This window comes from Lynx canadensis, chromosome C2 (assembly GCF_007474595.2).
Source record: "Lynx canadensis isolate LIC74 chromosome C2, mLynCan4.pri.v2, whole genome shotgun sequence".
In the NCBI taxonomy this organism is placed as follows: domain Eukaryota; kingdom Metazoa; phylum Chordata; class Mammalia; order Carnivora; family Felidae; genus Lynx; species Lynx canadensis.
In genome coordinates, this window is record NC_044311.2 from 3676292 (window position 1) to 3700384 (window position 24093).

The window sequence follows — 24093 nt, forward strand, 5'->3', positions numbered from 1 at the left end:
TTCAGTCTGGGGTAGAGAAGACTGAGGTCAGTTGGGCTTAGGCAAACTTAAGAAAATTCATTTATCTTGGCAAAAATGCATCAAAAAGTGTGGGTGTGCTCAGCTTGCCTGGGTGGCTCCGTCGGTTAGGCGTCCAACTTCAGCTCAGGCCATGATCTCATGGTTGTGAATTTGATCCCCGTGTCAGACTCTGTGACGAGAGCTCGGGGCCTGGAGCCTGCTTCGGAGTCTCTCTCTCTCACTCTCTCTCTCCTTCTCTCTCCCCCTCTCCCTCTCATGCTCTGTCTCTCTCAAAAACTAATAAACTTAAAAAAAAGAGCGTGTGTGTGACAGACAAGCACGTAAGTGAATGCATCATTAGGCAGAGTATGAATTTATAAGAGTAAGTTTACCAAGGATTGAACAAACACAAAAGTCCGAGTGCAAAAACGGGCAACTGCATCTAAGAGAACCAAAGCTCGTGCGCGTGCACTCAAGGTATTTTGTGAAAGTCTTACGATGTGACTGGGAGGATTTGAGAGTAAGTGTGGGTGTGCACAAAGGGTAAGAATTTGCATTAATAGGGTGCGGATGGGTGACAGAGTCTGAATGTGGCAGAGTGTTGTTTCGAAATGGATCATGATCAGGTAAAACAGTGGTAAGCAAAGTAAAGGGACAAATAAACAAAACGCCCACCCCCCCTTGCAGGTCGGCTGCCTGTCACCATGACAACCGACAAGCCATAAAAACCAGCCAGGACCTTCTGGGAAGAAATGGAAAGGGCAGACTGCTAATGCAAACATCATCTCCCGTTTGCATATGTATTTCATTGGATTGGACCCTGTCTTTTCGTCTTTCGCAATCTGTACTTTTCACGTCCCTTATTTTATAATCCAGGAAAACTTCATCGTTTTAGATTAACACAGCCACTCTTGATATTTTGTCACTGAGGGTATTTTGCATGGGTGGAGAAGACGTAAGTCTTCCAGATCCATCAGAAGAAAGTTGCAGGTAAGGTGTTCCAAGATACAATAGAGTATTTGTCATCACTACATAGGTGATAATAAAAGGCCAGAAGACAGAAGTTGGACACACTAAGTAACGTACCACGATTCTAGACTCTGCGTCCCTATAAAATTCTTTAATTAAAGTTCTCAGAATCAGTTTCTGCTGCATACAACCAAAGTCCAACCATAGGTGCTTAAAGCAGATGCGCATTTGTTTCACTGTAACGTGAACTAAATTCAGGTGCGAGCAGCGCAGGGCTAGCTTCGAAGCGTTATGTCAGGGACCCGGGCTTTCCAGCTCTTTTTTGCCATCCTTAGGTCGCCTATGGCAGATCGGAAATGGCACGAACTCTTCACACTTCCATTGGGAGATGAGGGCTATGTCCCCTCTCCTTGCGTCTGGGCAGAATAAGTGACTACTTTGAGTAATAGAAGATGGCAGCTGTTACACTATGCCAATTTCCAGACCCATGCCTCAAGGTACTGTCAGTTTCCACTTCCTCCTTCTTGAAACACTTGCTCTTAGAGCCCCGAGCTGTCATGTAGCCAGTCCAGCTACCCTGTTGGAGAGATCACCCAGGCAGGCTCTGAGAACTACAGGGAGAAGGCAAGGGGCCCGGGTGGGTGTCACCTCTTGGCCATTTTCATCATAGTGCCAGGAATGAGAGTAAGCTGTCATGCTTCTGGCAAGTTAGTCCCGCTGCCCAGCTAATTCTCAAGGAGAGAACTCAAATGATTCTCTACGGAGCAGGAAAATCATCTGATCCACGGAATTGAAATACATAAGGATATGTTTGTTTTTTAAGCCACTAAGTTTGAGGCTATTTCACAGTGTATCAGTAGATACATCAGTCGGTAATGTATCAATGGATACTGTTAGTCTCACCTTACGGTGCAAGATGAACTTAAGCCAGCTTATCATGTTTCAGAAAGGCATTCGGCAGAAAGGAAAAAAAAAAAGACAAAAAAGTACGTAGTCCTTGTTTGGGAGACTTCTCAGAATAACACTTGTTTTTAAAGATAGTTGGCCAAGACCTGGTCGCATTATCTGCAGGAAGGACCGGGTGGTGTAGTCTTTTGGTTGGGTACATCGCCAAACTAAACAGATGCAGTTGTTTTACCAAAGAAGAAGAGGAATTGATGTTGGGTTAGACACCTAGAATGTGTAATACATCCCTCAACTCTCTCTGTAATATAATTCGTATTTTTTCTCATTAATTTTTTGATAATTTATTTTTAGGCAAATTCACTGCAAGCAAAATGGAGGAAAAGGTACGGAGATTTCCCATACAGTCCCTGCCACCACATGCCCAGCCTCCCCCATTATGACATCCCTCACCAGAGTGGCATCTTTGTTACAATTGACGAAACTACAGAGACACATTATAGTCACTCAGAGTCCCTCGTTTACTTTATGATTCACTCTTGGTGGTGTGCATTCTGTGGGTTTGGACAAACGTATAACGGATGTATCCATCATCGTGGCATTATGCAGAGTATTCTCACTATTCTAAAATCTATGTTTTACCTATTCCTCTTCTAAGCCCACATCAATCTCCGACTGGAGGTCTTTTTACTATCTCCATAGTTGTTTTCCTCTTCAAGAATGTCATATAGGTAGACTCATACAATAAGTAGTCTTTCCGCATAATAATATGCATTTGAAGTTCCACCGTATCTTTTCATGGCATATTTGTTTAGTGCTGAATAATATTCCATCGTGTGAATGTACCACCATGTTTTTATCCATTCACCTACAGAAAGATTGTTTCCAAGTTTGGGCAACTGTGAATAAGCTGCTATTAAAACCTCTGCGGGTTTTTTAGTGGACGTAAGATTTCAGCTACTTTGGGTAAATACCAAGGAACACAGTTGCTACGTCGTGACATCGTGTGATAAGATGAAAAACCACTAGACTGTCTTCCAAAGTGGCTGTGCCATTTTGCACTCCTACCAGCAGTATGTGAAAGCCCCTGTTGATTTACATCCTCATCCGCATTTGGTGTTGTCAGTGTTTTGAATTTTGGCAATTCTTTTTTTTTCAATGTTTTTTTTATTTATTTTTGGGACAGAGAGAGACAGAGCATGAACGGGGGAGGGGCAGAGAGAGAGGGAGACACAGAATCGGAAACAGGCTCCAGGCTCCGAGCCATCAACCCAGAGCCTGACGCGGGGCTCGAACTCACGACCGCGAGATCGTGACCTGGCTGAAGTCGGACGCTTAACCGACTGCGCCACCCAGGCGCCCCGAATTTTGGCAATTCTAATAGGTGTGTGGTGATATCTTATTATTTTAATTGCCTTTCCATGATGACCTATGATGTGGAGAATCTTTTCATATACTTATTTCCATGTCTCTATATTTTTTGATGATGTGTCTTTGACCCATTTTTTTTAATGAGTTGCTTTCTTATTGAGTTTTAAGAGTTCTTATATATTTTGGATCATATATTTTGAATATAATAAAATAGGTCTTTGGAAATAATTTCTTCTAGCCTGAGGCTGTCTTTTCATTCTGTTGATGTTGTTTTTCACAGAATAGAAGCCTTGGGGGTTCTTAAAATTTGAATGAATTCTTGGTGGTTCAGTCAGTTAAGTGTGTGACTCTTGATTTAGGCTCAGGTCACGATCTCAGGGTCATGGGATCAAGCCCCATATTGGGCTCCATTCTGAGTGTGGAACTTGCTCAGGATTCTCCCTCTCCCTCTTTCTCTGCCCCTCCCCCCCTCAAGTTCTTTGCCCCTCAAATTCTTGATTAAACAAAGGGGTTTTATATGTCTGCCACATTCCCAAGAACTCCCTTTCTTAAATGTCTGTTAGTGGTCTTATGTTTCAGACCTGAATTCAACCATTATTCCCTCTATGAAGAATTTCTTATTCTCCCCTTTGGATCCTAATAATGTTGAAGGGTTCCTCTCTGTGCTCTCCTTATATGCTCATCAGACTTCTATCCTGAATTGCTGCTAAATAAAATTGCTTGTTCAATATTCCACTGTTATGAACTGGAAACTATAAGCGTGCATTGTTGTGTGTCTACAACATTTAGCATGAATCCTAATACGTGGATATTTGATACACATTTCTTTACCAAAAGAAAGGGTGAAAGACCTTACAACTAGTTTAAGTGGCCTTTAGGAGGGTTCCACACCCTGCAAACATATACAGAGGAATTTAGGGAGAGAGAAGTCTGCTTTAACAAGCCGTAGAGTAGACATTTCTTTACATCATTTCCCCACAGCTTAAGCTTCTGTATAACAGTTTATTTCCTTTTGGAATCTAGACGTACCCATTATCTCTTCAAAACAGCTCCCAATTACTGTCCTATATAATACTACTACTTTAAAAAATGTTTGCAATTAAAAAAACTTTTTTTTTACATTTATTTATTTTTGAGAGACACAGAGAGACAGAGCATGAGCAGGGGAGGGGCAGAGAGAGAGACAGAGGGAGACACAGAATCCCAAGCAGGTTCCAGGCTCCGAGCTGTCAGCCCAGAGCCCGACATTGGGCTCAAACCCATGAACCGCGAGATCGTGACCTAAGCCGAAGCTGGACGCTTAACCGACTGAGCCACCCGGGAGCCCCCAAATTTTCCCAAATAAATCGGACCGCCTGTGTGAAGACCTGGATCCCAGTGCCATCTTTTTCGCTGTGTGGTTTGGGAACATCGCCGCCATTCAAAAATGTGTTGGGCTTCCATTATATGGACAAATGGGGTTCATAGGGTGGAATACAAGCTATAGTGTAGGGGAATCTCACAGTTCACTGGGGAAACAGACAAGGAATCACTGAAGCTAATGTTCTTTGGGCTGATTTGGTCATGGGCAGTCAAGACTATATTAAAACACAGCAGTGGTATCTCGGACCTTGATGAAAGGTAAGGGAAAGCTTCCAGGAGAGGTGACGGCAGAAATGGTGAAGGAATAGGGCGCATCCCCATGAGAACCGAGTCTGGGGGAGAGTTTCCCCTTTCTGCAATAAAGGCAGAACGTTTTCTGTTTGGGGTTTCAGGGATGATCAAACTGCCTCTGAGGGAGCAAACACAGCAAGCCATTACCTCCCTGCACTTTTCATAGTTGACTCTGAACCCAAAAGACAAGATTATCTCACGCCATACATTGGAAGTGTTTACAAATAACAGCATGCTTTGTGACTCAAAACACAGCGTTTGTATTTTACAAATGGCTGCTAAAGGGGCGCCTGGGTGGCTCGGTCAGGTCAGTGATGGATTCTTGATTTTTGTCTCAGGTCACGATCTCATGGTTTGTGCGTTTGAGCCCCACACTGGGCTCTGCACTGTGGGTGCAGAGCCTGCTTGGGCTTCTCTCTCTCCCTCTCTCTCTCTCTCTGCACCTCCCCCACTCGCTTTCTCTGTCTCTGTCTCAAAATAAATAAATAGCATTTTTTTAAAAATGGCTGCTAAACGTGGTCCTATATTACTTTTTAAAATTCCACAATTAAATGCTTGATCATGTACCTTAATTACAAAGGGAAATTGCAGGAGACTGTTATTAAATAGAAATGGCACATTAGTTACCTGTAATGAAAAAAGTCAACAGACTGGATAATAGGACTTCAACGGGTTGAGAAAACAGTAGGTAGATGGGGCCAGCATTTTGAATCGTGACACATAATAAACTTTTCCGTGGGTCTGTCTCGAAAATATTTTTTGTGCTGTTTGCTCCTGAAGCGTTCTAACTTCGTCCTCCCTTTGACTTTGAATCTGGTGGTGGTTTTCAGAAATTAGCTTTTATGTGATCAAACTGCTCGTTTTTGATTCTGGATTCAAAGCTTTTGTAATTATGTTCAGAGCACTGTAAGAAAAAAAAAAGCATAAGTGCATCTTTAATGTATGGAGATGGGGATATCAGCAGTCAAGTGAAACTCTGCAGCATAGGAGAGAGTGCACAGGAGGTCAGTGGAACCGTTGGAAAGAATAGAAATTAGATCCTGTCAAAAAGGGGTGAAAGCATGGGACTCATCCTAAGAAAAGAGCTGCCAAAGAGGAATTTAATAATGTATCCTTTTATTTGTGGAGGCAGAATATTAGACACTTATAGAATGGAGCCAATATGAAACCTGGCAATGCCTACCACCTACTTACCCACCTACCAACTCACGAGGAATCCAAAAAAGTTCCTAGTGCACACACAGCACTTGCTGGGAATTAGTAGGAATAAACAGCAGTTCATATTATATTTACAAATGTCCAAGACTGAGAAGAAAGAGACACGTGCAAGGTGATATAAGTAAGGCTCTGAGTTGTCTCGACCTCCAAAAATAAAAAGAACTGCAGAATTAAGAACTCTTCCAATTATGTTCTTATGGTGTGAAAATCCACGTGTGTCTCAGAGAAGACATTTCGAAAAAAAACGCGTATTTCACATTCAACGCGCTTTTGAGATTTCTAAAAAATGTACCTTTTTGGAATCAGCCCCTTGGCATATGCTCATTACCAAGGAAAATAAAACAGTTATATGACTAATTAGACTTCACCGTATCGGTTCGGGAAAAGCCTGACAACCCACCCTTGTTATCATAAACTAATGATGCCTCCCCACGTTACATGAAATAATCAGCAGTGGTTCATTACAGCCACGTCGTCTTGCACCATAAATGTCAAGAGATTAAAGGTGAAAGCTTTAGCTTTCACATTTTTTTGTAGATGGATTCTTAAAAGTTCACTGTGGTGGGATTATTTTAGGTGACAGTGACAGTTTCTTCATGACGCCAAAATGTCTACCAGCAAAGTCTAAAAACCGGTCAAAAACTTCTATTTGTTCTTATTTGTATTCATGTCAAATACTCTGCTTTATTGATTGAGGGTTGGTTGGGTTTTTTTGTTTGTTTCGTTTTGTTTTTTGTTTTGTTTGTTTTGTTTTGTCTAAAGACCTGTTGGAATCACTGAACTTTCTGAATGGCTTTTTTTTTTTTTTTTTACTGCAATAGTCCCCCGACAGGTTAAGCCCCTGTTTAGAGTTCTAGAGACAAAAAGGCAATCTTTGTGTTTCTCAAACAGTTTATGGTGAATGAGTGTTGTGTACAACACGGTGCCCTAATAGCTCAGCGTATATACTTTGCAGGCACACAAATACCGTTCTTTTATTTATTTCTTTTTATTTTTAATTTTTTTTCTTACAGATACAATTCTCTTAAGCTGGCCACAGCTTTCAGAAAGTCTGCTGGGAACAAACTTGTTTCACTTTGTTCAGTTCAGCGCCTCCAAAGTTTTGGGGTTTGGGGTAATCTCTCAGTGTGTAACATCATCTAGAAAAGGTGTTCCCTGAAACAAACTATGGGAAAAGCTGTTACATATATTTTTTAAGTTTATTTATTTGGGTGGGGGGGTGGCGGGTGGAAGGGCAGAGAGAGAAGGAGAGAGAGAATCCCAAGTGCAGAGCCCAGCATGGGGCTCAGTTCCATGAACCCTAATATCATGACCTGAGCCCAGATCAAGAGTTGGCTGCTTAACCAACTGAGCCCAGGAAAAGCTGTTTTAGATTACGGTATGGAATATTTGTGACACACTGAACTATGCATGAAAATTCTGAACATTTCATTGGAACATTTCTATAATAATGACTTGAGTCTATTGTAGCCTTGTCACCAATTTAAGACTTTTACTGGCACCTAAACCCTTTCCCTGTTCTAACTCCCTAATTACTCCTTCCAGAATTCAGTAAGAAATTAGAAAGCATAGGTAGGCAGGATGAGTTTGAGGCCTCTAGGAGTTTCTGTCAGCTAGAAAAAGAGTGTTGTATGGTAGGAAAAGATAGAATTCAGTAGGAAGAGAGGGAAAGATTAGGACCTGAGGTCCCTGGGTGAGGAAAAACACAGATTTTGGAACAATGCTGGGAGTGGCTGACCGCAACAAACGCCCTCAGGTGTAAGGTTCCTGCTGAGAATGAAAGGACCCAGGGGTGCCTGGGTGGCTCAGTAGGTTGGGCGTCCGACTTCAGCTCAGGTCATGATCTCACGGTTCGTGGGTTCAAGCCCCGCGTCAGACTCTGTGCTGACAGCTCAGAGTCTGGAGACTGCTTCGGATCCTGGGTCTCCCTCTCTCTCTGACCCTCCCCCATTCATGCTCTGTTTCTCTGTCTCAAAAATAAATAAACTCTAAAGAAAAAAGATTTTTAAAAAGAATGAAAGGACCCAGCTACTCGCCCTCAGGTTTCCCACAAGAATTGGACAAAAGACCCGACTAGAAATAAGCAGACCATAAAACCTATGACCCACAAGGAACAGTATGGCCGTAGACCATTGGAAATGAGCTAGTCAGGAATGGACAACCCAGCACCTAGAGTTATCAAGTCAATAGGGGTAAAACCCGAGAAAGAACAAGGGGGAAGGAAAGGGAGGGCTGACCAGAACCTTATGAAGCAAGGACCTTTACCTAATGTCATGGGCCCTCACTTTCCAATGTCCCCTTTCTGTAACGAGAGCTTTTAGACTGTTCTTTCTTTCTGATCTTCTGTCTACTCTAACAAATGCTTGCCTGCTGCTCATTTCGTGCCCACCTCTTCGTTCTTCGAAACAGCAAGACAACGAATCCCCAGGATGAAAGTGAAAAATCCTGCAACAGTTGGACTCAACTCTCTTTTGGAGCTTTAAATCCAACATCTCAAAGACCTAATTCTGTGACTGACAGATTAGTACCCAAAACGGAAATCCCATTTCCTATATGCTTTATGTCCTTTATTATTATTGCAATATTCAACCGTCTCAAAAAATACTATAGGCTGAGGGAGAAGGAGCACACAAAATCAATGGTTAAAGTAACGATAGCAAGAGTAGAAAAGAGCAACATTTTTTGATCCTGCTAAGTGAATACATTTTTCTAAATATATTACATATGATTATTTTGCCTAACCTTCATCGTACCCTCTGTTGAGGCTGGATACTGATAATTTCCATTTACAGATGAGATCGAATCTCAAAGAATTTGTGTAAACTGCTCTCCAGTTTACCCCTAGAAGTGGAACCATTTGGATGTAAATCCAGGTCAGGCTAATTTCAGTTTCATTTCTTTTTCATGTTATTTTGCTGGTATTAGCACTGAAACAAACAATTTTAAGTTGATGAGGAGGAGGAAATGGAAGAAAATGGCATTTTCAAAGAATGAAAACACCAAAGACAACCTGCCCCCTAGGCACACCCATGAGTGACCCCTTCGGTAAGATGAAGTGACTAGAAAATCTATAAACTTTTTTTTAACGTTTATTTATTTTTGAGAGAGACAGAGTGTGAGTGGGAGAGGGGCAGAGAGAGAGAGATGAAGAATCCGAAGCAGGGTCTAGGCTCTGAGCTGCCAGCACAGAGCCCGATGCCAAGCTTGAACCCATGAACCACTGAGATCATGACCTGAGCCCAGGTTGGCCACTTAACCGACTGAGCCACTGGGGCGCCCCTAGAAAATCTATTTAAGTGAGGATATATTCTCAGAAAATAAAAAATGCAGGTAAATATATTGATTTGTATTCAAACAATCAGCTTACAAGAGCATGCTTTATTTAATTTGAATTTTTCATATTCACATTTTATTTAATTGTAAGACTATCTTCATGTTTGGGAAACTGCATTGCACAGGGAACAAGGGGTAAAAAAGGGTGTCACAGCTTTTATTGGATTCTGGAAAAGTATGGACTCCTAATATGAGACTGAGCCCACACTGGAGGGGAGGGTTGTTGAGCTATAGAAATTCAAGTCTGATAAAGTGAAAACAATTTTACAAACCAAGAAATCAATTGTCTTTAGGCATTTAGTCTTTTTTTTAAGTTTCAGTTCAAAGATAGTAATGCTGCCTTCATGTCGGAGACACTTAGAGCATGTTTTAGTGTTCTTTTAAAGACATGGCCTATACATTTCCTCTGAATAAGATTTTAAAAATTGTATCAGTCATAGGCCAACTTTTCAGAGCAAAAAACCAAAAGGACGTTTATTCCAGGGATGGTAGGGACCCGGAAAACCAAATCAATTTCCCACTGAGACGTTATTCATGTTGCTAGGGAAGACATGATAATGGTCATAATGGAGTGTGATCAAAGGGTTAAAATAAATGAGAAGAATTAAAAAAAAAAAAAAAGAAGAAGAAGAAGAAGACCCAGAGGGAAAAGAAAGCCACAAGAAAATAGGTCCACTAATGAATGAGGAAGGGCATGAAATTAATGATGGCTCTAAAATGGCTGAGTTATTGAACTCATTTTTTAAATCTGCCTTTAACAAGAGAAATGAAGCACAGAAATATAGACAATTAGGGAGTAATGAAGACATTGCAAAAATTGCTCTGGCCAACACGAAGATAAGGGAATCCCTTACTTGGCGGGCATTGAAAGGCCCACATCACCCTGAGTTATTCAGGGGGCTGGCCGGCATGTTTATGGACCCACACATGTTTATGCTCAGAAAATGAAAGAATGTTAGCATGTTAGAGAATACGGAGAAAATAGACTCTTGAAAGGTATTGGAAACTTCTGCCTGGGAAGGTAACTATCAGTAAAGTATAGCATATGATACTGTTGAAAAATATTAAGAATGGGAAACAGGCAGACGGCCTTCAAAAAGAATAAAGCAGGACATATGAATTCATAGCTTTGCCAGCACAAACCCACAGAAGAAATTGAGAGGAAAAATCAAAAAAGCAAAAGTCGAACATTAGGACGTTAGGATCACTTTTGATTTGGTGAGTCACCCAATTGTGCATGAAAAATTAATCAGAGTGACTCAAAGAAAAGCGATTTAATCATGGTTTTGGAAATAGGTCGAAGATCATCATGAGTGATGAAAACATACGGCAAATTGTATAAATGACTAATGGGGCTCCGTTTGGGCTAGTATTGGTTCTGTTTTGTTTAAAGGCTTTGTTATTTATGATTAGCAAAATGATTAATGAATTGTTTAAAGGGTTTTAAAATGGTGTTATTCTCTTCAAGTCAGGGGACATTTGCAAAACCCACAAAGAGGCAAAAAGATCAAAGCAGGACTGTAAATCTCTAAGTGGAGGCTATGCTAAAATATGTGGGGGGTGGGGGTGGAGGGGGTTGAGAGTTCTCCAGAACTCAAGGGTCTTAGCTAGAGAATTATGCAGCCATCTACAGTTCAAATGAGGCAGAAGGCCAACACTTGTGGCAGCAGCAATGATGAAAGAGATCCCTGTTTGTTTCCCTTTCATCTCCGCTGTGCTCAAAGTCCCTCAACGCTTGAAAGACTAGTGGGTGTCTTTTCTCATCTCATCGATAAGAAGTATGGGAGAGGCACCTGGGTGGCTCAGCCAGTTCAGCGTCCAACTCTTGGTTTCCGCTCAGGTCATGATCTCATCATGGTTGGTGAGATTGAGCCCCACACCCGGCTCTGTGCTGACAGTGCGGAGCCTGCGTGGGATTCTCTCCCTCTCTCTCTCTCTCTCTCTCTCTCTCCCTCTGCCCCTCCCCTGCTCTCTCTCTGTCTCTCAAAATAAATAAACAAAAATTGGAGAAAAAAAAGCATAGGGAAATATTGCATCTTGGGAAATACAGATTCATAGCAGTGCCATTTGAAAGAAAAATGGGCACAAAAGAACGTGCCGCTGAGCAAGTAAGCATTAAAAAATCAGCAGCTTTGAGAACCTTAGTGAGTTCTGGGTTCTGGGCCACTTTGCGGAAATTTAGAAGTGCCCAAGTTAAAAAGTGGGAAGATTAAGAAGAGGGGGACCGGAGGAGAAAACTTCTGGTTGAGTTGGTGCAAATAAATACTGATTAACAGGAAAATATAAAAATCACAAGATTTGAAATGGGCCATAAGGAAAGAGTAAGCAGTGGTGATTTATCATTGCTGAGAAATAACTCTAGGCATCTAATGAACACCTGCTGTTGCCTGGGAGAAGTAGGATGTGACGTCAGTGACTTAACCCAGAGAGTGGCCTGGGGGGCCTTCCCATGCCTCTTGTATTTCGTTCATGAGATGGAAGGTAGGTATTCTGACTGCCCAGTTCAAGACATTTAAGTCTCTGCTATTGATGAGAAGGCACCCCTCCTCAAAGAAGATGCATTATGTGTTTTCCTTCCTTTTTGTATCACCAAACCACTCCCGCGGTGTTGACGAGAGCTGTACCTTACCAAATACTTGCGATGTCTTTCCCTGATAAGGAGCAACGTTGAACATCTTTTCATGTGCCTGTTGGCCATCTGGATGTCTTCTTTAGAGAAGTGTCTTTTCGTGTTTTCTGCCCATTTCTTCACTGGGTTGTTTTTCGGGTGTGGAGTTTGGTGAGCTCTTTATAGATTTTGGATACTAGCGATGTCTGAGACGCTGACCATTATCACCGCCACCCATGCCACCCCTCCAGGGCGGGCATTGTTATCGAAGTACCACGATAAGGAAAAGGACAGAACCTTTAAGAGCATTTCCAGTATCACATCGTGAAGAGGTGACGGGACTGGGCAGCAAACCCAAGTGACAGGCTCCAGACGCCCTTCTCTTTACTCCATCCACCGAGACTCCCTTCCAGGGCAGAATATTCTGTTCCTCTCATTCTATGAAAAATCTATGGCATGGCGCTTTCTGACATGGGTCTCAATCCGACGGAGTTCTACCGTGTTCTTGGCAGAGTCAGTGATCTCAAGTGGAACAGCCCAAAAGGATTGTTGGTGATGAAGACACTCACTCCCCTAAAAGGTCTGTATCATATTGGTCCAGAGGTCACAGCTCTGACCGTGGTCTTTGACTACCTGCCCTTGATTCGAGGCATCCGTGGCAGTTCTATGAACTCAACCAGTGCCTGTAACTCCCATGGGTAGTTTGGCGGTAATTGCTGTGCTCAACAGCTATGTTTTCCCAGAACAAAACTCAGCAAGAGAGAGGGGACTTTTTGCCTTGAATCCCTTGCACGGCCATCTGTATACACACGACAATACACCGGCATTCATCTTGGTAGCCTGAGATTTCAAATTCTTCATTCAAGGTTTTGGGCGTTTGTGACAGACATCGAATTTACTCAGAACACTCGTTGAGGGAGACCTAGATGTCACTGGGTTCCTTTGAGGCTCAGTATCTTCCTGAGCATAGCTTCACGTGAGACTATAATGTCAATTAAGCAAACAGTTCATTCATTCATTCATTCATTCACTCATTCGCTCATTCAGAGAATCATTTTACTTCTCTGTGGGGAGCTCTGACAGTGTTTCAGGCATGATATCCGTCTTGGGACACAAAGACAAAAGCAACAGACTCTGGGCGTCCTCATTCTTCACTGGTGAATCTATGAAATTAAGACGCATTTCGCAAAGATTTACCGTTGTTTGTCAAAACACTAAAACTTACTCGTGACTTACCTATTATATAAAGTCAATTCAAGGTTTTCTTTTTCATAAGGCAATTTTCACTCCCATGACTCTAATATGCTTTCCTAAATGGGGAAGTAACTGAGTTCCTAACATAGTATAAGAAATAGCTTATAATATTGAATATTCCCCCGGGAGTGTACTGCTTACCTGAACTCTGTGGTGAAAATGGAAACAAAATGAAGTTGAAAACGCTGGTTGTTGGGAACAAAGATTTGTATTGTGTACGAATGACATCAGAGCCAGAAATGGGATGGTATACAAAGCACTCTGAGAGCAAGGTGCAGTGGTCCACCATCAAGGACTCAGGATGATGAACCCTACCAGTGCAATAGCCTAGGGCAGGGAGCTGGATTGGTATGATAGATTTAAGCAGTGCGGCACAAAGGTTATGAGCAAGGCGCTGGAATGAACTGAGTGGGGGTGTCTGAGGGCGTTTTCAAATCATGCTAAACATATTTTGGACTGCATGACATAGTTACTGGCAAGCTTGCGTAAAACTGTAGAAAATTTCTAGAGGCCACCGTTTTCACCAGGCTTCTTTTCAAGTGTATTTATTTATCTAGAGAGAGAGAAAGAGAGAGCATGCGAGAGCACGCAGGAGGGGCAGAGAGAGAGGGAGAGAGAGAATCCTAAGCAGGCTCCGCACTGTCAGCAGGGAGCCCGATGCAGGGCTCAAACTCACGAACGATGAGATCATGACTGGAGCCGAAATCAAGAGTCGGTCGCGTAACCCACTGAGCCACCCTGGTGCCCCTGGTGCCCCATAAAGCTTTTCAAACCGCAATTATGAGCTAGGTCATCCAGGGCAAAGAGGCTTCTAGGTTCTCTGAGAGTCAGTTCTCATTCTGAGGCAGGTAAGTCCCAGACTCTGAACTCGCTCCACATCAAGGGACACTTGAGTCTAATCCACCGCGATGCCCAATGCCAGGTTCCTCATTCACTGTCCCAAGTATAAACTTTCAAGCCTTCAGTCCTCCACCGCACCTCGACCCAAACCATTCTCAGTGCTCTGCCCTACCCAAAGCCTTTGAGGCCTTCTCCAACTCTCAGATAGTTTTCTGTGTCCTTGAGGCTTCTGCTCCTTTACTAGAAAATTCTCATAGGTTCTTAACCCCTTATCTGAGTGTATTTGCATTAACTGAAATATGGCTTTTACCCAGTACACCTTCTCGTGCTCCACTTCTCCCCTATCTTACAGAAGCCTGGACAATTTGTCACGGGTCAGATTTGCAAGCTACAAAGGGGAGACTTCTGGATTTTTAAACAGTTTACATTTAGCCCAGGTCAGATCAGGGAGGCCAACAGGACCAACCTATTTAAGAAAGCCTATGTAGGCAGAGAGGGTCTAGAAATTAGGAAATCAGATAGTCTGTAAAAGCAATAAAAGTTAACAGATTTGAATCCTAATTGTTAGTCATTAATTCTCTTCCATTCTAGGATCTCATGACCTCGGTATGAAGTTCATACTTAAGGAGGTTTGTTTTGGGAGGCAAAGAGAAGCATGAACTATTCATATTAATACGCTGTAAAATCTGCTGTAATTGAAGTATAAATACATGTTACATGAACACACAGACACACACACACAGACACACACACACAAAAGGTTAGTAAAAGGCCAGTTTGCTTTCAAAGAGGTCCATTTTGAAAACTGAGTCCTCATAGTATTAGGTTTCGTGCTATAGCCATAGTGAATTCCCACCAGTTCGCCAATGTGTCAAAATCTGTGTTATTCCTTCTCTTCTGTCTGAAACCTCCTTTTCCATTCAACTCCTTTACTTGCTCGGCTGAGTCCTACTCACTTTGTAGATTACAGCTAAGACGTTACTTGTTTCTGGAAGCCTGACTTGATTCACCAAGTGAAGATTAGATGCCTCTAATATGAACTCACCTACAATTCATATTTTCTTTTTCCTTAATCCATGCCATGCTATCCCGCCATTATTTGTTTCATGATCCTTGATTTCCAACACCCGGATCAATGCTTGGCATCATCAGTGTTCAATAAATATGTGCTGAATGACTACATTAGTTGATTGAATAAAAGATACAATGGATGAATGGATAAAATCAGTAAATTGATGTGTATATATATATATATATTTTTTTTCCTGGCTTCTGAGTGTGAGTCATACCAGAGAAAGTTATTGTGTATGAGAAGAATGGAGTCAAAAGGACTCAGTATCTGACCAAGGGAAACATACAAAAGTCATATCGTATCTATTCTTTTACCATTCATTTATCAAATACTGACTAAATCCCGAGCTGTTATCTCAAAAGTAACCCTTTTTGAAAACTGATTCAAACATGTTTTAGATGCTTATTATTTATGTGACAAAGTATCCCTGCTACTTTGCTCCAATAATTTGTTGTTTTTCATGCTTGTTAGAAGCAAATGACCAGCTTCAACCATTAAAAAATCACACCAGCTTTATATGTAGCACATACGTTAAAAGCTTGATGATATTTTTTTTCTCTTTTCTTTCAAAGGAATTTTAAAGCATGGGAATAATTGTCAAACTAGGCCCAATTTGCGCTTTTCATGAAAAATTAACCTGTGTCTGCAGATTCAAAATAAGTGATGGCAAATGAATAAGGAAATTAGCTCTGTTCTAGGTGCAGGTCTCATTGGTAGTATGAAGGTCAGCATTCAGTTCAGCTCCATCCCTGGGATTGGAGGAGAGCTCCGTCGACACACTGGATGCTATGGAAGCTCCACGAGACGCTAAGAATTACTTCAAGAGTTGAAATCTTGTTTAACTCAAGAATTTTTGGTTTTTTAATCAAGGGGAAACTAGGCACATGCAAAGAGCCATACGTCCTATAAATCAGAGTGGAGCTTCCGGAAATCTATTCATATAGAGTAAATTGTCTTGAAGACAGAGGAAGGTTTGCAGGTGGAAATAGGATCTCTGAGCATACCAGATTCCATTCCTTATGAATCCCGTCCCTTGCGGGATGACATCATTCTCCCTGAGTTGGGAATCGGTTCGCCACCTGGCCACAAATGACTTACTGATAATGCTTGCCATGCTTACCAAGGGGTGGAAGCAAGGTTTTCATCCAAAGAAGCATGTAAATCTCTCTGGGAATTGTGTAGTGCTTTGATGAGTGCAGAGACAGAACAAAAGTGGAGAAAAAGCCTACACGTCAACTTATTAATAAGGGTGTTGATAAGGTTGATATATACAGGCTAAGCTACATTTGGATTGCTTATAAATTAGGTGAGGTTCCCCATTCCAAGTACAACCAACTTGCAGCTTCTGTTTCCAGGTTATATTCCAGTAAGACCCCTCTTACAATAGGTTGGATTGCAGATCCTAAACCTTGACTTGTCTTTGGCTTCTTGCACAAGAAACAGTTTATGTTAGCTCCACTAGGGGCCATGTTTATTTTTAGCAGCTCTTCTGAGTTTCTAAAATAACATGTAGCAAACCAGATCTCATGTGGCTGAAAAAAATTTCCGGGATGCCATGATGTCTGACAGTACAATGTAATTAGTTATGTTCTAGCATGTTTATAGTCTTTGCTAGAAGAGTGGAACTAAGAAGAAACTAAAATACTCTATGTAATATTTCATAATCCCCCCCATCGCCATAACAACACATACCCAAGCAGCTGGGTCATTAGTAGCATATTGAGGAACTCGGCCTTCCTTTGTGAACTACTTTACATTCAATTTGTAGATGTTGGCCTTTCAAGGTCTCATACTCTTTTCCTTGAGAGGTTTTGGCAGCTCAGATCAGGATGCACCAACTTAAGATTTGGCAAAATGTTCCAGAGGGAACTAGACGTTACCAATATTTTTGACATTATGCATATCCCTGCCCTTGCTTCTATAGAGACTCAGTAGACCAGGAAAAGAAATTAAACAAATTAATCTTTTATACATCTGAAAAACTGAATGAGTGGAGAGTGAGGGTTCTACCTAGGGAAAAAGCAATCCAGACAAGAGAGATCAAGGACGCGTAAACCTTAAGACAGCATACGGAATCTTGGACCAACAGCACAGAGATGTACCTTGCAAGAAAGGAGAGAGGAAAAGGAAGAGTCGAAGTGGAAGCTAGACCACAGAGGGACACATATGTCTTTGTGAGGCTTTTGGCTGCTGTTCTGTGCAACATAAGAAGCTATTGAAACCTTTTGGTTTTTAATTGACCTGAAACTCACTTCACTTAAAATTAAACATTTCATTTTTTAAATTCACTTTTCATTGAAGGATAATGAAGGTACAGTGCTGTGTTAGTTCCAGGTGTACAATACAATGATTCAACATTTCTACATATTACTCAGTGCTCATTATGATAAGCATACTCTTAACCCTTTTATCTATTTTAGAGGGAACAATTCCCTGACATTTAGGACATTATAGTGTTGTGCAACCACCGCCTCTATCTGGTTCCAAAACATTCTCATCAGTCCAAACCAAGACCCTGAAAATACTAAGCAATTACTCTGCATGCCCTTAGCCCCTGGTAACCCCAATCCAATTTCTGCCGTATGGATTTAACTATTCTGGATATTTCATGTACATAAAGTCTTCCTGTGACCTTTGTGACTGACTTAGCATATTGTTTTTGAGGGTCTGTTGGAGAATTTATCAGCACTTCATTTCTTTCTATGGGTGAACAATATTACAAAGGAATATACAACGTTTAGTTTATTCATTCATGTATGGATGGGCATTTCGATTGTTTCCACCTTTTGGCTATTGTGAATAATGCTTCCATGAACACATTCATCTACAATTTTTGCTTGAATACCTGTTTTCAATTATTTTGGATATATACCTAGAAGCAGAGTTGCCCAGTTGCATGATAACTGTATGTTCAACTTTTTTTTTAACATGAAATTGATTGTCACATTGGTTTCCATACAACACCCACTGCTCATCCCAACAGGTGCCCTCCTCAATGTCCGTCACCCACTTTCCCCACCTTCCCACCCCCCATCAACCCTCAGTTTATTCTCAGTTTTTAAGAGTCTCTGATGGTTTGTTTCCCTCCCTCTCTAACTTTTTTTTCCCCTTCCCCTCCCCCATGGTCTTCTGTTAAGTTTCTCAGGATCCACATAAGAGTGAAAAGATAATGCTGTCTTTCTCTGTATGACTTATTTCACTTAGCATATGTATGTTCAACTTTTTAAGGAACCAAAACCTGTTTTCAGTGAGGGGTTCTTGGTCAGAGAAAGGACTTGATATAATCTGTGATTTAAAAGATTATTCTCAATGCCATGAGGAGAATGGCTTTCAGAGGATCAAGGCAGAAACAATGACACAATTCAAGACTTAGCTGTAACCACCTGTACTAGGTTTAAGGGATAGAACCAAGGGTTTGGTGTTGCATATCTTAAATTAACCAGATCTCTTCAACATCTTTATCAGAAACCTATCACTATGTAACAAACCACTACAAAACTTTGTGTGTGGGGGAGTGGGGGGTGGTGGTTAGGAATCTTTGTGTTAGCAACTGAGTCTGAGCTCAGTTGAGTAGTTCCACAGGCTTCGCATGGGGTCACTTGTGGTTGCAACAGGTTGGTGGATTAATTGGGGGCTGGTTGACCTAGGATACTTCAGATGGGATGGATCATTCTCCTCCTCAGATGGGATGGGTCATCTTGCCCTCCAACAGACCATCCCAGGCTTTTTTATGTGGAAATTTCAGGGAAAGAAGAGACAGTGTGGAAACTGAAGTTCCTTTGAGTTCTTGGCTTGCAACTTCCATAAGGTCACTTTTGCACTCATGCACTTTCACTGCATGCAACTGGTCAATAAAGTCACAGTTTCAATCAAGATTCATTGGGGTAAAGAAGATCCAGCCTCTTGATGGGGCCATCAGGATCACCTTCCAAAGAGGTATACAAAGCCAGAGTAGAGTCAGTGGCTTTTTTAAAATGGCCTAATGTATCACACTATCGAAGTTGAGATATTGAAAACATAATCAGTTCTGGGTTCCTAAAGTTCAGGAGGGGAGGCTGGGCTAATGAATGAATGGAGATTGATGAAGAAGAGAATCTTTCCAAATGCCGAGCCCCGATGTTGTCCGAAAGTTTAAAACACCATGAAATAAGGAGGAGACTGAAAAGTGGGTCAGCAAGGTAAGAGGAAACCAAGTGAAAGTTGTATCCAGGAAGTTAAATTTGGCATAGAAATACGCCAAAAATGACTATGCATTTGTTGTTTATGCAGTGCATAGTGGCTTTTCTGACAGTTAAATATCTTTGAAATTACCTGACCAACATAGTGACTGCTTTCTCTCTAGCCCTAGGCTAAGAGAGGGACAGTGGTTTATGTGAATACCAAAATTCTTCCTGTACTAAGCTCATTAAAAGATCTGAACTTCCATTAATATCCAGGGAAAGTAGGCCAGAAATTGTCTGCAATGCTAATGGGAGCTATGAATTTGAATTTTCATTGAAGTAATAAGGCCATGTGTTTTTAAACAGTGGTAAAACTCCGTGGTGAGGGCAATTGAAAGACATTCACTTTATAACCATGTTGAAAAGCATAATATTTATTAAACATCATCCTATACATAACATTGTTCTAGGTCCTCCCAATTATGCAAAGTTGAAGGAAGCACTTGATCTTGTTATTCAATGGCTTGCCATTTAAATAAGGCTACACAGATGAGACAATAAAGTCTATAAATTGCTAATGAGAAGAGTGATCATAGTCACACAGAGACATATCTATGCAAATCATGGAAAGATATACTTAGCAATAGAGTATAGAAGAGAAGGACCAGGAAAAAAAAAAGAGAGAGAGAAAGAGAAAGCGAGTAAGCATTAGGGGGCCAGAGCAAAATCCCTACCAATTTGTAGTGTCTATAACCACATCTCTTAGTCTAATAAAAGGACCAGTTGCCATTTATGGTTTTTTACCATTTTTGGAGCACCATTCTAAGTACAACCATACCAATTCATATATTGGTTCCTCATAGCAACCCATAAGGTACAAGACATTGTTTTGTGCCTACACCACGTCAATTGGCCCACTTGTGTTTCGTGCCCTTGGGCAGCATTGCCCACAAAAGCCTGCTTCCGTGGCTCTCTGTTTTCCTGCCCCTCAGACTACTTCTGAAGCCTGAGACCCACCCAGCAGGTATGCAGACACAGGTTGGGACAGTCCTCAACGAATGGGGGACAGGAGTCCGTGGATAAATACCTCGGCTTCCCTCCTTTTGGAGGGATCATTTTGAGATGCGTTCTATGTAGTTTCTCACACAATCCCTAGAGTGATTGGGCTTTAGTTGTCTACACAGAAACTAGCTTAGCAATGCATCTTCCCTTACCTTTTCTTCCCTTACTGTTTCATTGACCTACCTTCCTCACTCTGCTTTCTGTATTAACTATACCCCAGTCCATGTGTCAGTCACTGTTTGTGGAGAACCCAAATTAAGGCAGGAAGGAATTGTTCCGCACTTTAACAGATATGAAAAGGAAGTCCCAAACATTTAAGAACTTGATCAAAATCATCTGCAGAGGTTATTAGAATCCAGATTGGCCCCTCATTTTCCAGCATAACACAATACTGGATCTCTCAGAATCAAGGTTTTCTTTATTTATTTTTTACAGATAATAAAATATTTATAGACGGCACTGTGAAATTCTGTGATTCCAAATGATAATATCTTCTGCATAAAATAAGGAAGATATATTTCCTTAATATGAAATGAAGACCTAATACATTGAGAAAACCTCCCTCCTATTCTCAAAATAAATTATTAAAGGAATATTCTCATATTTCAATCCCTGAATGTTTTATTCCGATAGATAATGCATTGAAAGACCCCATTTTTAGGATTTTTGAAAGGTTTTTCTTTGTGATCTCTAACTTTTGGTTAAGATCCTTCCTCCTGGATTCACAAGGACTTAGATGACAGTTGTAGCCTGCATTTACATACTATTTTAGTGTTTAACGTGCTTGCACCTATGTTATTTCCCTCAACTGTTGCAACAACATTATGAGGTACATAAAATCATTTTACAGATGAGGAAACTTCATTGCAGCAATTGAATCTTGCCCCCACTCATGTACATGGCATATGGCAGAACCAGGGAATGAATCCACATCTTCCTGTAACCCGAGGCAGGGCTTTGTCTCCTGTAGAGTAGCCGTTTATGAAGTCTTTGCAGCCACTGCTGAGGAAAACAGTAAAGAATAAACCCTATGGGTGGGCCAAGTGGAAAGGAGGTGGTTTAGGAACGTTTATAAAGAGTTTCCCGTGACTTGGCATCTTTTAGTCTCTACCTTTCCAAAGTCCATTCAGATGCATGGAGAAATTGGGTTCCAGTAGAAGGTACAGAAAAGAAACATAGTATGGTAATACCAGGTACTCAAGTTCTAGACTCTGACTCAAGTGTTAGCCAATTATTCAACTCCACCGGAAGTTCCTACCACTTAACACGTCTTCAGTCTCTTCGCCCTCAGTTTCTTAATCTTGAGAGTGATACTGACAATGCTGTTTCAAACAAGTGTGTCAATGAACTTAACCTTCAACCAACAGAGTCAATTCATAAATGGCTGTGGTCATCTTTTGCTAATTTCAAGCTTCTGGTTCTCCACACACGTGAAAGGGAGATAGCAAGAATCTGTGTCCGATTACTTCACATTGGCCCTTTCTTAAAAGGCAGGGAAATGACTTTCCAATTAATTCTTTCAATCTGAGCAGATGTACAGAGCAAGATTTTCTATGGTCTTCACCTCTTTACCCCCACCCGAGGAGTCAAAAATCCTTTCTATCTGTCTGCATGGCATTTTAAGTGCCATATTAACAAGCCAACAGCAACCGCCACTCTTTTACCTGATCTACAATATCCCCAGCTCTGTTCTAATCTGTTGATTCCAAGTCTTTTTTTTCTCTGCAGGTTATTGATACTTTTCAAAACATTTTTTTTTGGTAAAATACACAGAATATTTGTCTTCTCAACAGTTTCTAAATTGACAACTCAGTGGGGTGAAATACATTCACGTTGTTGTGCAACCATCACCATTGTTCACCTTCACAAACCCTTTTGCTCCGCAAAATGAATACTTTATACCGATTAGACAGTAACTCCCCTTCTCCTCTCACACCAGCCCAGACAACAACCATTCTACTTTCTGTCTCTGAATTTGACTACTCTAAATACCTCCTATAAGTGAGATCAGGCAATATTTATCTTTTTGTGACTGGTTTATTTCACTTAGCAAAATGTCTTCTAGGTTTATCTACACTGACGCATGTATCAAATGACACATGTTCATTTTTTAGGGCTAGAAAATATTCTACTGTGTACCCATTCATCCACTGATGATGCTTGGATTGCTTCAACCTCTTGGCTATTGTCCACAGTGCTGCTCGGAACATGGTTGTATAAATATTTCTTCTAGATCCTACTTTCGGCTCTTTTGGATTGTAGAAGTGGAATTGCTACATCATTTGGTAGTTCTGTTTTAATTTTTTGAGAAAATTCCGTGCTATTTTTAAGATGCATCTATTTTCATTCCCACGGACAGTACACAAGAGGTGTGAGGTGATAGTTGATTGTAGTAGTAATTTGCAATTACCTAGTGATTGCTAATGTTGAGCATCTTTTCACATGTTTGTTGGCCATTTGTATATCATTTTTGGAGAAGTCTCCATGCAACTCCTTTGCCCATTTTTTAAAAATATGGAAAACTTCATGCATTTATATGTTTGTCCTTGCACCAGAGCGTGCTAATCTTTTCTGAGTCTTTCTAATTTTAGTAGATGTGATACCAAAGCGAACCTAAGTTGTTGATTCTTGATTTGCATTTGTAGTGTTTCATTAACACTTTCCTCTTCTCAACAAACCACCATTCCCCACTATGCACCTACGCTCAATACAGTTTTCCACAAAAATTAGAGAAGGAGATTTGTATGCATTCTTAAACTTATTTCTTGTTCATGTTCAAATCAGTGGCTCTTTCCATTGCTTGCTTACTGATGGTCTTTGAGTTTTATTTTTCTTTTGTTTTGTTTTGTGCTTGTTCATGTCACTAAGTTTAGGGAAGTGGAAAATTTTAAGGTCTGGCTTAATGATGCCACCTTAAACAGCCTGATGAAGGTAGAGATGACTAAGGAGCAATATTTCAACCCTGTGTCTAAACAGGACATTAATCTTGCCCTTTTTTTACAATTTTTAATCAGAAGTTCCTAATTTTCTCACCATTGATGTAAAAATCATTTATGCTTGCGGCGCAACCAACATAAATCATTAGCACACAAAAGAATAGTAAGCAACCTTGAATCAATACACTTCCTTCTATGAGACATGGTGGAAATGAAAGAATACAATTTGTCATTGATCAGGAGTCTCGCCAACATGTATCCAGGGCCCCATGTCTTCCCAGTACTTACTTTGCTCCAACCAGGCCGGCCTACTCTACGTTTTTCAGACAAACCAAGGTCATTTCCTTCCCATGAACTTTGCGCCTCTTGTTTCTTTTTATCATTTCATCATTTCGCTGAGATTTTAGCTCAATGCCACCTCTTTGGAGGCCTCCTGACACTTAACCTAATGGTGCTGTCTCCTGGACAGTCACTTTCTATCATTTTATCCACTTGGTTTTCTTCACAGCACAAATGACTTTCTGCAATTGTCTTATTAATTATTCACTGGCATGATGTTTATTTTCAGCCACCTTCCCTCATTTTAATATATGTTCCATGACTGCAGAGGTCTGTGTCCTTGGTTTACTTCTATATCCTCTGTGCCTGAAATGGTGCCTGTGTAGTGGCGAATGTTTAATAAACATATGTCGAATGAATACCTGGTGACGATGT

General features: G+C 41.0%; 1 non-coding gene across 1 annotated transcript; it reads right to left on the bottom strand.

Moving 5' to 3' along the window:
- Positions 1 to 22951: 22951 nt before the first annotated feature.
- On the bottom strand, positions 22952 to 23056 carry LOC115524347. The gene has a single exon (XR_003972053.1). It is a non-coding gene; the product is annotated as a U6 spliceosomal RNA (small nuclear RNA).
- Positions 23057 to 24093: the final 1037 nt, after the last annotated feature.